This window comes from Polyodon spathula, chromosome 26, assembly GCF_017654505.1.
Source record: "Polyodon spathula isolate WHYD16114869_AA chromosome 26, ASM1765450v1, whole genome shotgun sequence".
Classification (NCBI taxonomy): Eukaryota; Metazoa; Chordata; class Actinopteri; order Acipenseriformes; family Polyodontidae; genus Polyodon; species Polyodon spathula.
The window spans coordinates 7,155,808-7,170,418 of record NC_054559.1 but is presented as its reverse complement, the minus strand read 5'-3'; the positions used below and the strand labels follow the sequence as shown (position 1 = coordinate 7,170,418).

The window sequence follows — 14,611 nt, the reverse complement described above, 5'->3', positions numbered from 1 at the left end:
GACATTCTATAAAATGTAATGGCATCTGTGTCTTTTTACTCCTGTGCGAACTGACCATGTCAGTGTTGTGTTAGAACTGATATACCATTTCCAGGGTATTCACCTCAAAGCAATACCAGTCTTCGCAATAAACCATAATATAACATTAAAATTGGTATGATCTGTCCTGAGATTCTACAGATCAGTAAAACATAATGTTTGGGTATAACCCAATTGGGGATGGGCAAAAATACAAAACATAATTGGCGACTCTTAAAAAGTAAATGCTTTTAATGGTGCATTTGAAGATATGTATAGAAATGCATATTGGGTAAGTCAAGCACAGTCCCCATTTATACAAGGCAAGATTAGCTCCAATGGTCCACTTTTGAAACAGAACATACAAGCTAATTTATTTTGACCTGTATCCAAACTCGGGTTGGATAACCATTTACACAGCCTTGACCTGAAGTGGTGCTGGACCAGTCCGGAATTTCAGTTTTTTTGTAACTACTGTACTCTTCTTTGTTTAGAATAACTTTGTATGGTACATTATTTTCTGTTTCAATCACCCTGTGCTGGTGACCATTTAAAACTCATAAGTCAATAGCCTCTATACAGCACTCAAACTCGTCTCCTTTCCAAGTACAGCTGGCACATCAAAGTGCAACCAGTAACCCCTCCCTGCATGCCACCATTGTTCCTAAGTAATATTTATTACAGGGTGTTGCAGCTGTACTTTGAGTGAAAACATGTTTGAGAGCTCTATAGAGGACACAGAAGTGCTTTAGACTTTATAAAGTCAGCATGTGATGAGGGAAACAATTATATGCCCAGGCAATACATACAAGATGAAGAATACATGAGTTAATTAACTATGATAAACCAAGACCAAGTTGCCTACAATATCAGCCTGGAGTTGGTATGGCAAAGACTCCTGATGCTGTCTTGGTGGATTGCGGTCCCTATCTCCAGGAGTGCAACTTGGAAGGATGCATAAGGTAGGGAGAGGGTGCCACAACGAATGTGACATTCAGGTTCAGATGTGCAATTAGATTGGGATCAGTGTGGACACTCACTGTGCAGTGGTCCTGATCAGCAGCAATGCTCAGGTACACAAAGGATGATTTTTCGACCTTGGAAAATCAAAGGGCTCGTCGTAGTTTGTATATTCAAATGGTAGTTCTCCAGTGTGTGTACAGTATTTACAGCGTTATAAATCATCTCCTCAAACATCAGCTGTTAGTTCACATGGTCAGTCACGTTTCCTTCACAGCTCAGAAGAATGTTTTAAAGAAATCAAACCAAGACTGTTGTTGTTTTGATTAAAATCACTGTTGCACACACAGCAGGAGTACTGATACAGATCTTTGGTGAACCACCAAAATAATTTGAACAATAAACCTTAGTCTAGGGTAGCCATAGTGGACCAAACACAGTTTGAATCTATTACACGTGTAGCACATGATATGTTTGAGTTCATGCCATGGTAAAAATTACACTTTTGCATTGTTTATATATATATATATATATATATATATATATATATATATATATATATATATATATATATATATATATTTTTTTTTTTTTTTTAAGCACTTTAGAAATTAATGCTTTCCGCTTTAGGTATTTTCTAATAGAGTAGTTGTTACAACCTTGATGGCCTCTTGTCATCGGAACATTAGAAGTCAGTAAAATGTCAAGCCCTCTTGTTAAAGGCACTGAATTAGTTTCAAACTACTGAAAAAACAGTTATGCTGTCCCTAATACAGTAACTGGTTCAAAATGTCCTGTCTTCTTGACCTCTACCAAGAGTTTTTTCATTCAAGCATGTGTTTTCCTGCACTAAATGTAACATAACTCCATGCCCTGCTTTATCAAGATCCCCAAAATTGAATTTTTATACTCCAGCAATCGTTTAGCAATCTTTACTGTTTCTAAAGAGTCACATTTAACTCTTAATTATGCACTGCAGCAAGTTTAAAATGAACATATCTCTGGAATCTTTGAAGACTGAGGTATATCCTTACATGGTTAAACTTTAATCTCTTACCCTTATTTTGATACCAAGAATGTCCTTGTCTGACTTGGGAAAACAGGAATAATCCATCTTCATGTTCATTCCGCTTCTGTGCAATAGCACAGTACCAACACAAGCTCGTGATGGCAGACAAAACCAATATTGCTGAAGAGCAAGAGGAGGGAGATGCAGGAAAAGGTATAAATATGTATATTTAATACAATCATATTATTTTTTTTCCAAATTGCAGTCCAATTTCAGAATGATAAAAGCTTCAAACCGCATGTTTACGGTTGTACTGTATATAACTTTATATAGTATATATAGTATATAACAGTACTATGTGTGACAGAAGACTGAGACAGAGACCAAGGGAATTTTTAGACATGTTGTTTTTTCTCCGCTGCAAAATGGCTTTTATTGAAATACAGTACAATTTGTATCAACACAGATACAAATGTGTTAGTCATCAGTGTTATTAATGTTTGATATGATCTCCTTTGGATTGAGAAGAAGACTTCTAGAAGGCTTGCCGCAGCTTGCACAAGCTTTCAACTGGGGGATATTTTTGTACACTCTTCTTAACAGGTATGTTTCAACTGTTCAAAACTTGTAGACTGTCCTCTTTTCAGCTGCAACCTCTTCATCTCTATCCAGCAATGCTCAATTGGATTCAGAACTGGAGATATGTACCAAAAACACAGATTTTTCCACCCCAATGTTACAACAGTATATCAAAGAGAAAATACTGCATTTTTCTCAGTGAATATCTTCTGCAATGAATTGAGAAGTCAATACAGTACTTAAGGCAGGGCTGTCCAAAACTTTTTCATATTGAGGGTCAGCTAAAAAAAAGAACTGAAGGCCCCAGAGGAAATTCTGGGGGTCCCAGTGAAAATGTTGGTATATCCAATAAAGTACAAACGCCATATATTTGGGAGCACAAATATTTTTTTCTTCCTTACTATCAATAGAGATTAAAGGATAACCAACCATTCTACTTAACCAGACCCCCCCCCCTTGCTCTTGCCAAGTAAGGCAAGTAAACAAAGCAAACTGTACTGAATCCAGTTTTCTCTTGACTTATATTGCTAAAAAAGGAAGTAAAGTGACACCTATTTCCCTCCCCCTTCCTAAGATGTTCCTGCTGGTTTCTCAGCCTTTTCCTGCTTCCACTGAAGAGCTGTCATTGAGCCAGCTATGAAACTTGCTCCAATATGTAGTGACTCTTTCCTGAGGAAGCTGGTCCCTTCAGCAGGAAATTACTAACCTGCACAAAGGGTTACAGCCCTGCAGTGTTTTTAAGCACTGATTTCTGGTTTTAATGTTAATGCAATTTCATTTTAATCCTCGCATTGAAAACCGCCCTGTGGTAAAATTGTACTTTTGCTGAGACAGAGGCGACAGGTGCACACGATGTGATAGGCAGCTCTCCGCTGATTGCATCATCAGCTGGAAAAATCACATGTATGAAGGTCCTGTTATGCAGCTAATAAAAATGTAGGTTTTCAGAATACTTATTTCAGTAACGGTAAAAGAATCATACACACCAGCTGTATTCAGTTCCCTGGAAATGGTCTGCCAGATGTTCTCCCTCATTGGCGTGTCTTTATAATTTGTGTGTCCTTTAATATACAGAGCTGGGTATTTTGATACAGCATTGCCATTGTTTACTGATGGCAGGCAAGGGAAGCTGTTCCTCATTGGTCAGTTCCCTAGTTGCCGCTTGACAAAATTGCAAAAATAGACAACCATCTTATTTTTTTCACATCGATCCTCCCATCGCATCGCAGGCAGTATGAACAGCTCGTATCAAAAATACATGTTTTATTTATTTTATGTTCTACGACACATTCACTTGTTGCATCACGTCAGGTGTGAAGGGGCTGTTAGGTGTACAGTATATCACAGACTAGATATTCATTTAGCGTAAAAAAAGGACAGCTAATCCATGTATGTTACAAATACACAGCAGTCCCTGACATTGGTATGATACAGCAATCGTATCAGGTGGAAATGATGTCACATAAAAAATAGCTATACTGTTTAATTATTCTTATATAACTACCTATTATAAAGAAAACAGTCAACTTTCATTAGTATAGTAATAGTACGCAGACTATTTGCATACACATTTTTGCTGTTTATAGGCCTGTATGAAATCTGCAACACCGGCTTTCTTTTTTGGGTACGGTGATGCATTATCCACCTCTTTCAACACCTCTACTTTTGTCTGTAAGGATAACACGCTGCTTCATGGAAATGGCATTGACGCATGATCACTATGACAACTCGAACACTGTCTATCGAAAAACAAACACACATATATATTATAAATATATTAGTGTTGAAAAAAATGCTAAAACTTGTTATGGTTTCTGAAATACTTTATAATGGTTTCCCAGTGTTCTGAAAAAAAAAGACACCATTTCCAAGATGCTACTGTAAAAAACAGATTTTAAGGCCCTGTCCACACTACAACCGATCTCAAGAACCGTACTCAAAAACGTTTTCATGAATCCAGCTCAAAGTGTCAACACTAAAACACTGTTTCATGTTTAGTCGGGCTTAATGCATACAAACACTATAAAAAGTCATTAACAGTCCGGTTGCAGTTCCTAGCAGCGCAATGGACTGTGGAACTTAACATGACATTGTTTACAACCCAGCAAATATGGAGCCGTGCCCACTGAAGACACAGAGCTTCTTAGCATGAACGTATGGCATTGTTTCTTAAAAACACAAGGTACACTTTATCATAATGTGTGTGTTTATCATAATGTGTGCATTTATTTTGAACTCTGAAGTTCTCCTTGACCAATTTCATCACTCCAGATATCAATGTGCCTTCAATGATCAATGATCTACCATTTTACAGCAAGCCTCAGAAATTATATATGGTTAGTCCCCATGGAAAGCAGTAGTAAAATTTCCTAAAATCTGCAACAAGAAAAGAGTGTTTTCTGCAAAATTCTGCGGCAATGACATTTTAATGAAAAAACATAAGAACATAAGAAAGTTTACAAACGAGAGGAGGCCATTCAGCCCATCTTGCTCGTTTGATTGTTAGTAGCTTATTGATCCCAGAATCTCATCAAGTAGACAACATTACTGAGGAGTTGGTTCCAGACCCTTAAAATTGTCTGTGTAAAAAAGTGCTTCCTATTTTCTGTTCTGAATGCCCCTTTGTCTAATCTCCATTATAACCCCTAGTCCTTGTTTCTTTTGACCCTTGGGTCAACATTGTCAATACCTTTGAAATACCTTAGAATTTTGAATGCTTGAATTAGGTCGCCGCGTAGTCGTCTTTGTTCAAGACTGAATAGATTCAATTCTTTTAGCCTGTCTGCATATGACATGCCTTTTAATCCCGGAATAATTCTGGTCGCTCTTCTTTGCACTCTTTCTTGAGCAGTAATATCCTTTTTGCAGCGAGATGACCAGAACTGAACACAATATTCTTACTGCTGATACAAACGAGTCCTGTAAAGGCAGTGAATGGCATTTCATTTGCCATGTGTCTGCCCAGTTCTGAATCTTGTCTAGATCATTTTGAATGACCTTTGCTGCTGCAATAGTGTTTGCCACTCCTCTTATTTTTGTGTCATCTGCAAATTTAACAAGTTTGCTTACTAAACCAGAATCTAAGTCATTAATGTAGATTAGGAATAGCAGAGGACCTAATACTGATCCCTGTGGTACTCCACTGGTTACCTCGCTCCATTTTGAGGTTTCTCCTCTAATCAGTACTTTCTGTTTTGTACATGTTAACCACTCCCTAATCCATGTACATGCATTTCCTTGAATCCCTACTGCGTTCAGTTTGAGAATTAATCTTTTATGCTGGACTTTGTCAAAAGCTTTCTGGAAATCAAAATAAACCATGTCATATGCTTTGCAATTATCCACTGTTGATGTTGCATCCTCAAAAAAATCAAGCAGGTTAGTTAGACATGATCTCCCTTTCCTAAAACCATGCTGACTGTCTCCCAGGATACTGTTACCATATAGGTAATTTTCCATTTTGGATTTTATTATAGTTTCCATATAATAGAAGTCAGGCTTATTGTTTCCCATTTTTGTGGATCAGTATTACATTTGCAATTCTCCAGTCTGTCGGTACAACCCCTGTGTCAAGAGACTGTTGCATGGCCTTGGTTAGTGGTTTGTAAATAACTTCTTTCATTTCTTTGAGTACTACTGGGAGGATATCATCCGGCCCAGGGGATTTGTTTATTTTAAGAGCTCCTAGTCCCTCTTACAGTGTTGAGTATAAATAAATAAGAAAAAGTAAGTCACAGTTAGTTAAATTATTTTTTTTATTATTAAATCACCTTACTAAACTCTAAGTAAAAACCCAGAAACAAACCATATTCAAAAGAAGAAAAAAAACACACACAATAAAGTAAAGAGAGTTTACTTTTTTTTTTAGCTCTTACAGCACTGACTATTGGATGCCATTTTTTTAAATCTATATAAAACAACAATTCTTAAATAAATTAAACAGTTATGGCCAAAACATATGATTATATGTAATCACATTAGTAATAATAACATTTGCCTAGCACAGTGGTGCGCAAACTGGGGGGTGCGTCCCCCTGGGGGGCGTGGAGAGTCACTAAGGGGGGCGCGACTATGACTAAAAGGGCAGTTCTGTATAAAAAAAAGGATAGAACATTTTAAATAAAAGGTAGCTAATTAAGCCAAGTTCTTACCTTTCAAATGAGCCGCTGACGATGACTTTAGTACTTTAGAACCAGAGAAATTATGTTTTAAGTGGCGAGTGTGTCAGTGAAACTGCAGTGAACAGTGGCAACAAGTGTAAAAAAAAAAGAGGCATATTTTCCCGGATTTAATGTAAATCACATATTTTTTCCTAGATTTAACAAAAAAAATTTCAGATTTAGCTAAATACCTAAATGTTAACAACCACATTCTTAATAGCTGGTGTGTAAGCTCAGCTCTGCAACATACAATGCCAAATCGAACAAGTCAATGAGCATGGGTTTGCATGTAAGAGCAATGCACAGACGCGAGCTTGCGAATGAAAAAGAATTAAAACTATTGATTTAAATTGAGTAATGCACAACGCAAGCGAAACGAGCGGTGCGAATGAATTGAGCAGAAATATAGAAATACATTTGTTTTATTTGTATTTTGCTACACGCTGTTCGCATCGCAATGGACCAATCAGAAATAAGGTTAAAGGTAGTGGCTGTTAGACTGTGAGTGTCTCGCCCACACAAAAATGACCACAGAAATAAAAATCGACATCACTGAGAATTTAATTATTAAAGTCGAAAAAATATAATGTTCTTTATGATGCCAGTGTCCAAACTTGGTAGGCATTGTTCTGGTGACAGCGGAATACAAATGTCAAAAGGGTGATGTTTCGTAAAACAAGATGGCCTCCACATCTACATTTTCTTCTTACATTTAAAACTGCATCAATTGGCAGTTTACCTGACTAACTCCAGACTTCACAAGTATCTTCCCTGACATTGTATCAATACAATTGACTTTTTAAAAAAATGGTGTTGATCTGAAACCAAAATGGCTGTTTGATACATTTTTTTTTAGAAACCTTTTGAAATCTTCTTCTTGGGAACTGTTGCAGCAACTGAAGTAAAACTTGGAATATATCAGTAGCAACTAAACATGCTTCAAGTTTGCAAAGCAGAAGTTGCTGCGATAAAGTTGAATGTCAAAATGGCTGGCAGAAATTTTACTGAAACGCGCCCTTGACAGTAAACTGTTTAAACAACAGACTCCAAACTTGGTAAGAACTGTCCCGGTGCCAACAGAAATTAAAAAATAACCTAAACCTACACTTTGTTTTTACATTTAAAACTGGTTCAATTTAAAAACAGTTTACTTGAAAATTATCATGCCTGTGTCAGTACTGCTATTATCTGAAAACAGTTTGACCAACTTCTTAGACATCATCCCGTTGACAACAGAATATAAATATGTCAAAATGGTGATGTTTTATAAATCAAAATGGTCACACAAAAAGTTGAATACAGTATAGTTTACAGTAAATGCAAATAATACTATTAAAATACAATATGAAATAGGATGCAACAAGTTAGGATTACGACAAGTTATATCTACAATGACCTAATAATAGTGCAATGATGCAAGGACAGTGCATCAGCTGAGGATCCAGTAACATGGTGCTTAAGTCAGGGAAGTCCAGTGCATAGTACGTGGGGTAGATCAAGAGATCTACAAGTGCAGTCTAAACAGGTTTTACCCCAATTCGGCTGCTGAACGCATTTTCTCCACTGCAATGAAATGTACAACATGAATACAACATTTAGATTTGAAGACTACATCACTGATGTACTTTGCATAAACTACTTTCCAAACAAAGTTGTTATGGTAGAATAAAGGAAGACAAAAATCTATTTTCACTGACGCCCGCGCTGCCATGTCAGTGCGCTCTGCAGGGTCCTCCGCTGGGTTTCACCAGTATAACCAATGTGCAGCGAAGCTCCCAAAGGAGGATGGGTACATTCACTGTGTCCGGTGCTTGGGACAGGCTCATGCAGGAAAGGTACTGACAGGAGAGACGGACTGCTCTCCTTGTCAAAGGTTCACCAACAGAACCAGGCGCAGGAGGGCAGCCCTCTCCTCATTGGACTCCCATTCCTCGGCGCGTGGAAGGGTACTGTCTAATGTAACAGCCCAGGGCTCTCAAGGGGCCTCTGGAACCCTGTCTACTACAGTGGCAAGGGAGCGCTCCCGTACCCCTGGTTCCCCCTCTCCTACCCCACCACCAGTACGGAGGCGTAAACGCCCTTCCCAAGCCCAAGGGAGACCGCCCCTGAGGGGCCCCGGCTGCCACCTTCCACCCTCACAACCGGACTGACCACTGGACACAACCCATGGCAAGGCTGCACCCAGGACTCCTGGGTGCTCACGATTATAAGACACGGTTACGTTCGGCAATTTCACTTGGGCCCTCCGCCCCTTCAAGGGTGTGCGCCCTAACACCGTTGGACCAGTGTGTGTGATTCTCCTCCAACAGGAGATCTCCACTCTTCAACAAAAGCAAGCCATGTGTTTGGCAGAACCAAGCAATGCCCTAACCGGGTTCTACTCCAGGTACTTCCTGGTACCCATGAGGGACGGCGGTTTCTGACCTATTCTGGACCTCAGGGTCCTCAACGTGTTCCTCAAACAAAGGAAATTCAACATGTTGACCGCACAGAGTATCCTCCAGTCTGTCCAGGTTCACATCAATCAACCTGCAAGATGCCTACTTCTATGTCCCGATCCATCCCGCGCACAGAAAATATCTAAGCTTCACCTTTCAAGGTCAGCGCATACGAATTCTGTGTTCTGCCCTTTGACCTCTCGCTGGCATCCCACACATTTTCCAAGTGCAGGGACACAGCACTGGATCCACTCAGGCTGCAGGGTATTTGGATCTTGAATTACCTGGACGATTGGCTAGTTTGCACACGTTCCAAAACACGCGCCGAGGCGCACACCAGATGGGTCATAGATTATGTGACGAAGTTAGGGCTCTCCATACATCAACAGAAGAGCAACTTCATACTGTCTCAGTCAACAGTGTTCCTGGAGATCACACTGAACTCTGTGAGCATGCTTGCCTCACTGTTGGAAAACAGGATTCTTGTTGGAAGTCACACTCTCCCAATTCAGGGAGGATGCCCTTCTACAGTTCAGAACCTTTCAAAGGTGGTGTTGGAGCTGATGGCAGCCGCCTCGAGAAACCTTCCCCTAGGGCTTCTGAGAATAAACCCACTTCAAAATTGGGTGAATGGGCTCAAGGTGCACCCGGTCTGTGATCGACACCAGCTGGAGCAAGTTTCCAGACAATGCCGGAAGACTGGCAGTGGTGGCTCCACCAATCTGCGCCTCGGATCTCCCCGCGGCTCCCCCCACAGAAGGCAAGTTGTTACTATGGATGCCTCCAGCCTGGGCTGGGGAGCGGTCTGGAATGGGAGGGGAATACGAGGTCAGTGGAAGGGTCCTTGGCAGAAAGTGCATATAAATGCCCAAGAACTGCAAGCAGTAACCCTAGCGTTCCATCAGGGCAGTACACCTCCCCATTGTGGCCAACAGAGCAGCAGACTTCCTGTCCAGAGGAGCTCCAGACTGCTCAGAGTGGAGACTGCACCTCAGATAGTGAAACAAATCTGGGAGAGGTTTTGTACAGTACAAGTTGACCTCCTATGGTTCTCTATGGAGAGGGAAGGGGGTCTCCTGGGTGTAGACGCGCTAGCTCACCCCTGGCCACAGGAGCTTTTGTATGATTTCCCTCCATTACCGCTACTGCCCCTGACACTAGAGAGGATCAAAGTGGAGAAAGCCCAGGTTTTGCTTGTCACACCCAGATAGCCGAGGCGCCCCTGGTTTGCTTTCCTCTCCAACATGTTGTGGGGCCAACCATGGCAGCTCCCGCTCCACAAGGACCTCCTGAGCCAACCGGGGGTGGGGGGGGTGGGGAGGTATTATGGCACATGAACCAGGCCCAGCTCCATTCCATTCCATTCAGTTCCAGTCCCCAATTTGAGCCCATGGCCTCAGCAGAGCTGCACCCTGTTTCCCTCAAAGTGGCATTTTTGTTAGCCATTACGTCCGCCAGACGAGTAAGTGAGCTTCATGCGCTGTCCAGCGATGACACCTGTAGGGCTTTCACTGGTAATGACTCACGGGTAACATTAAGAACTAACCTGGCCTTTTTGCCAAAGGTGGTTTCTTCATTCCATATTAACCAACCAGTGGTTTTGGAAGCTTTCAGACCTCCCCAGCATGAGTCAGAGGAGGATCGCAGACAGCATACGCTTCGGTCCGGGCTCTGCGCTGTTACCTGGATAGGACAGCGTCCTGGAGACATTCCAACCAGCTGTTTGTCTGATATGGGTCCCGCTCTAGAGGTCAAGCCCTTTCGAAGCAACGTCTAGGGTGGGTGTCGAATGCCATATGCTTATGGCCCATTCCACCAGGGGCCAAGCGACTTCGTGGGCTCTCTTTCACGGCGCCTCCTTGGATGAGCTTTGCAATGCTGCTACATGGACAGGTACTCAGACATTTGCGTGTTTTTACCGCCTTGATGTTGCAAACCGAGTAAGGCCCTCCCTGAGCTCTAGGGTGCTGCAGGCAGCATGCCCTTAGGCATTAGGAGGGCTCTGGGAGGCTATCGCCGTGGGGCTGTACTATCAGCAATCTGGAGCCACGACACCTTTGGTACAGCTTCCCATTCGGTATGGTTGTCATTCCACTTGAAAGGGAACGTTAGGTTATTACCATAACCCTGGTTCCCTGAAAAGAATGACAACCATTACCCTTTGAGGTCATGTCCCCATTTGACCCTCGATTTCGAAAATGGCGATATACTACTGTGAGGACGTCCCTCTTCAGCAGCAGGTGGAAGGGACTTCCCCCTCACAGCAAGGCCCTGACAGGGCAGCTTTTTTATATGTGCTCAGTGATTGACGGGTCATAAGCTCTTCCCATTTGGTAATGGTTGTCATTCTTTTCAGGGAACCAGGGTTATGGTAATAACCTAACGTTATCCATGCATGTCAACAACTTTGTCAAGATGTTAAAATGTTCCTATCGTTGTGATGGATTTCTTTTTTTTCTGATCACGTTTTAAAATCTCATTCAGAAAACTGAATGCAAAACCAAATGATGCAATTTCCACTGTTCAACAACTCCAGCAAAATCAAGCACACTCACTAGCAGTGCTTAAGCAAGGGGGCGGGAGGGTTTTAAATTTCTGTCAGATCACGTCATCTCCGATGAGCCTCCACTACAGGCAGCACGAGACAGCGGGGCTGGACCAATTGAAAAGGTCACCGTCACGAATGCAGTTCAGCCTGACACTTAGGATTCACCAGACAAGCTCAAAACCAGGCAACGGCAGATTTCGAATGATAACACAACATATGGGCAAAAAAAACACAGCACCACTCGGAATGATTGCACAGACCCTAGTAAGGCAAATATAAAAAGGCAATTACAATGTAATCTGAAGCTACAGTAGTGTGCACATTTATTACAACACCCAATTATACATCTGTTGTTTTGATTTGTTCTGCATATGAAATCGAACCACTGTAACTGAATCTTGGAAAATTGTGAAAACAGGAGTGATTGTCTAATTTAATTGATGTCTCACATGTAAGAGAAAAGAATCACATAGACACAAACAGTAATATATACAAGACTTTAGAAAAGTTGTTTAAGATGCCTAATTTAAGCACAAAGTGGTCTAACATTTCACAATTCATGCATTTAGGTATATAAAGGATATAAAGGACAAATCTTGAAGTGTTCTAATAAATATGCCCACAATCCTAACCCTTAATCTCTTCTTATTTTTAAGGCTAAAAAGACGGGCAGGCCAGGTGCAGCCTTATTCAATGTATAATTGCACTTCAATACATGCAGCTACAAAGGTTAACAAAATCTGCATTCTCCCAAAACAAAAACTAATTCAGGCACAGTGAAAGAGAGGAAGTAGAACATCCTCACTTTGGCATACCCCACTCTATTACACTGACCTGCTCCTCTAAGTGGATTTTTCTTTCTCTCTGTTGAACCTGCAGCAAGCCAGGAAAACAGCAGACAGTCCTCCCTCTAGAAATATAACAGATTTTAAAACAAGCTGCTTGTGTGCCAAATGTCATTATAAAGACAAATGGCAGCATTTGGTATCCAATATTAGCAGTTAAAATATGGAATATTTAAATACCTAAATACCTTTAGACCAATACACCTAACCCACAAATAGTTTTTTCAACAACTGCATGCATATGATTTGAGAAATTTCAAAATATTTCTGTAACATAATATTTGAAAAAAAATAATGTTACCTGAAGAAATATTTGCAAATACGTTAATGAATAGGACAGTAATACACAGGTGACAATGTATGAACTTTATGAAAAGAATTGGAAAACTCCAAGCATGCACACTGTTGATATAATGTTATTAATAATTTTACTAGTTATTATTGTGTTTATGGGCGATAGCAAGACAGCAATGGAAAAAATTATTTGTCGTGACGTTATATCTTCAGACAGCAACAGCGTGTTAAGCGTTACACCGCTGCTCTTAAAAAAAAAAAAAAAAAGACGTATAATGCACCGGTACACTCACCCAAAAACTGAAATTTCCATACCTTTGTTATGCTGGAAAGCCATCTGCCCATCATAAACGGAAATGCGTTTTCTACAGTTCCAACTTAACGCACGTACATACCGTCTTTGAGCAATTAAAAGCAATACCCATTCTTAACTCCGCAACTTTGCAAGTGACCCTTCTTCGTGTCGGGTGTGTTGATAACAGACATACAGTAGGCTATCGAAGGAGATTAAGAAATAACAACAAAAGGAAATGTATACGTTTATGTATATTTATATAGATCAACTGAGCTGGTATTAAGTACATGTTCAATTATTTTATGCAAAACGTTGTCTCAAAATGCATTGAAAAGTTAGCAGGCGCTATGTGTTTAAAACTACTTAAACGCGACTATATCTGTCAGCACAGCCCCAGCAGCGTCGCTCCAACTGATTACTTTAAGGAAATCCACAATCAAAGCAAAATGTTTATTTTAACTCTGATTCTTACCTCCACAAAGAACTCCCATAGAGCTGCTAAGGTACTAGAGTCCCATGAGTGGGAAGCAAAACACCTTCGGTATCGATACAGTGAGTGGTGGTGCAGTAACTAACCAGCGCTTCTCGGTGTGCAATGCTGAGTAAAATTACAATGCGATATTTCACAAAGCCTATCCCATTCATTATCATAGCATGCGCGTGTATATAGTTTTTTGATAAGTCACGCAACTCCGCCTAGTTACTGCAAACCACGCCTTGGTATTCTTCACTTGGGTCGAGGGAAAGAAGAGCGAAGCGGCCAGTGTGCATTATTTATTTATTTATTTATTTATTAGCAGAAGTCCTTATCCGGGGCAACTTACAGTTGTTACAAAATATCACAATACAAAGTATCACATTACAAAATATCACATGACCTAAAATAGCAGTTATAAAATACAATAAAATATATAGAAAATAATAACAAATTCAAAGCATAATAAAGAGTACAGTAAATAATTAAGTTTAAGAGTGAATTCAACTATGAGCATTTAAAGTTATAGTAAAGGTATTTGGGTGCAGGAAGGCAGTTAGGGACTGAGCAGTCCTCATATCCATGGGTAGGTTGTTCCACCACTGAGGGGGTGGGAGGGGGTAGGTCTTGGAGAAGGAGTGGGGAAGGAGCGTGATCTGGAAAGGGGGGGGGGGGGGGGGCACAGCTAATCTGCTGGTGGCAGAGGAGCAGAGAGGGTGAGAGGGGGTGTAGGGTGAAATAGTAGTGTGGAGATAGGAGGGAGCAGAAAGGTTGAAGAGATGGTGGTGGATTCAAGAGGTATAGAGCTAGAGATCAACGGTGGGGGGGGGGATTAAGCCTGATTTGGAGAGGTTAAATTTAAGATGGTGCAAGTGCATCCAGGAGGAGATGGCAGGTAGAGATACGGGAGGAAATGTCAGTCAGAGGGGGGAAAGGAAAGGAAGATCGGTACATCATCAGCATAGAAATGATATGAGAAACCATGAGAGG

The 14,611-nt window shown here is 40.8% G+C and overlaps 1 protein-coding gene across 1 annotated transcript in view; it reads right to left on the bottom strand.

Moving 5' to 3' along the window:
- The window catches only part of LOC121300999 (ankyrin repeat and fibronectin type-III domain-containing protein 1-like), a 271,767-nt gene extending 258,014 nt beyond the window's left edge, over nucleotides 1–13,753 (bottom strand). The window contains exons 1-2 of the mRNA XM_041230055.1: nucleotides 13,619–13,753; nucleotides 12,547–12,622 (exon numbers count right to left, since the gene is read on the bottom strand). The gene's annotated coding sequence lies outside the window, so the exon portion shown is untranslated. The remainder of the gene's footprint in view (nucleotides 1–12,546; nucleotides 12,623–13,618) is intronic.
- Between the last annotated feature and the right edge of the window lie 858 nt (nucleotides 13,754–14,611).